This window comes from Oryx dammah, unplaced genomic scaffold (assembly GCF_014754425.2).
Source record: "Oryx dammah isolate SB20612 unplaced genomic scaffold, SCBI_Odam_1.1 HiC_scaffold_21, whole genome shotgun sequence".
In the NCBI taxonomy this organism is placed as follows: domain Eukaryota; kingdom Metazoa; phylum Chordata; class Mammalia; order Artiodactyla; family Bovidae; genus Oryx; species Oryx dammah.
In genome coordinates this window covers 14541870-14544360 of record NW_024070205.1, presented here as the reverse complement: position 1 = coordinate 14544360, position 2491 = coordinate 14541870, and the positions used below count along the sequence as shown (strand labels likewise).

General features: G+C 44.3%; 1 pseudogene; it reads right to left on the bottom strand.

The window, feature by feature from the left end:
• Window positions 1–327: 327 nt before the first annotated feature.
• Window positions 328–2286, bottom strand: LOC120880440 (annotated as a pseudogene).
• Window positions 2287–2491: the final 205 nt, after the last annotated feature.

The window sequence follows — 2491 nt, the reverse complement described above, 5'->3', positions numbered from 1 at the left end:
GCTAGTTTTATTGCTATAAGCTGAGAACAATTTATTTACATTATTGAGAATTCACCCCAGGTCTTCCATCAGCAGTGGAAGTGTTAGCGTTAATTGCTCAGTCATATCTGTCTCTTTGCGACCCCATGGACTGTAGCCCACCAGGCTCCTCTGTCCATGGAATTCTCCAGGCAAGAGTACTGAAGTGGGTAGCCCTTCCCTTCTCTAGAAGATCTGCCAAATCCAGGGATCAAAGCCAGGTCACCTGCATTGCAGGCGGACTTTTTACCATCTGAGCCACCGGTGAAGTCAATTTGCTTAAAAAAAAAAGTGAGAACAATGATGTCTTCAAATGATAACATCAAAGACTTTTTTCTGTCTCTCCTCCTGGTCATCTTCATAAGATTCATCCTTATCTGCTGATTCTTATCATCATCTTCCTTCTCCCCCTCTTCTTCCTCTTCCATCTCTTTATATTCATCAGAACCCATTTCCAATTGAGTTATACATATCTGGAATGTCAGACATGCCATATGTAATCAGGAATGACAACATTAAAGATCTTGTTCTTCAAGTAAAGAAAATGGAAGGTATAATATCCCTTCATATAGCCTGATGTTGTAGAGAATGTGGTACAGCTTGTGAATTCATATACCTGGCCTGGACTGATGATTGGAAATTCACCAACTACTCCAGGTCCTTGAACTTCTTCCACATCACCTTCAGCATTTGTTATCCACCAGTAGCAATGATCTAACTGACAAGCCTTCTCAGGAAGTGCTTCTTTCGACATTTCAATTCTGATTTGGTATATGAAGAAATAGTGGGGTGGATGTAAAGAACTAAATTCTGGCAGAGACAGTGTGGAAACTGAAACGGTAATATCCCCAGTCATTGCTACACACGCTGGGTCATGAACATACCTGAAATTTTGGTCTCTGATGATAGGGAAGCCCTCTTCGCAGTACAACATTGTTGACATAAGAAGTAAACCAGTCAGTAAAAGTCGCACTTAAACATGTCAATAGCAGCTGGATTCTGAGCCATTTGGCCTGGATATTAGCAGAAGATTTCATTTTTGTTTTGGCCCTCTGCAGTTTCCGTTGCTATATGTACTGACTGAAACCAGTATATATGCAAAATGTTAAAGGGAGACAGTATTTCTTTCCCTATCTCTGCTAGAAGCCTCCAGAAGCTGTATCAAAGTATAAAAATCCTCAGAATAATAGTGATTAGACAGCACCATGCTTCCCAACAAACCAGGAAAGACTGACTTTTGCCCACTGTGGATGATAATCAGGAAGCTTGCAGCTCATCTGAACTTCCACAGCATCTATTGCTTGCTTGCTAAGTTGCTTAATCGTGTTTGACTCTTTGCAACCCATGGACTATGGCCTGCCAGGTTCTTCTGTCCATAGAGATTCTCCGGGCAAGAATACTGGAGTGGGTTGCCATGCCCTCCAGGGGATCTTCCCGACCCAGGGATTGAACCAGAGAATATATTTTCCTTTTTGATAGGACTTCCCTGGTGGCTCAGAGGTTAAAGCATCTGCCTGGAATGCAGGAGACCTGGGTTCGATCCCTGGGTCAGGAAGATCCCCTGGAGAAGGAAATGGCAACCCACTCCAGTACTCTTGCCTGGATTACCCACCCTCTTTTAGAGAATAAACCATCTGAGCACATGTGGGTTCAAATATTTCTTGAGACCATCCCAGGCCTTTTAAATAGCATCATTATGGTCATTATACCTTCCTACATTAAAACAAATATCAATGAAGAGGAATTGCCAACACTGACTCTTCTGTGTTTTGTCCTCCTCAGATATCGGCCACTATTTTTGCAGTGTCTTTTCCACAGCAGATCATGACTTGATAGCTAACTAAGACTTTGACTGATGTTGGAACAATTGATTAGGTCCCTGTAGTCCAAGAAGGATGGAGAAGGCAATGGCACCCCACTCCAGTACTCTTGCCTGGAAAATCCCATAGATGGAGGAGCCTGGAAGGCTGCAGTCCATGGGGTTGCTGAGGGTCGGACACTACTGAGAGATTTCACTTTCACTTTTCACTTTCACGCATTGAAGAAGGAAATGGCAACCCACTCCAGTGTTCTTGCCTGGAGAATCCCAGGGACAGGAGAGCCTGGTGGGCTACCGTCATGGGGTTGCACAGAGTTGGACACGACTGAAGCAACTTAGCAGCAGCAGCAGGAGCAGCAGTCCAAGAAGGATAAAATGAAGAACAGGGGATCATCGGTGGGCAGTGATACCGGGATCAGGGACAGCAACTCGGTCTCCATGCCTGCCATCTTGCCTGGCCTCTGCCCAGCCCTGGCCCATTCCCACTGTCCCCACTGCCTCAACAGCATTTGTAAGCTGTGCATTCTATCCATGAAATGGGTATAAGATGGAGGTTTTTATCATTAGCTCCAAAGTCCTAGAAATCTTTTTGTCTCTAAAGAGGCAGCACATAAGTGAATACTCTTGTGAGTACCCATGTGAATCAGTAAGCAG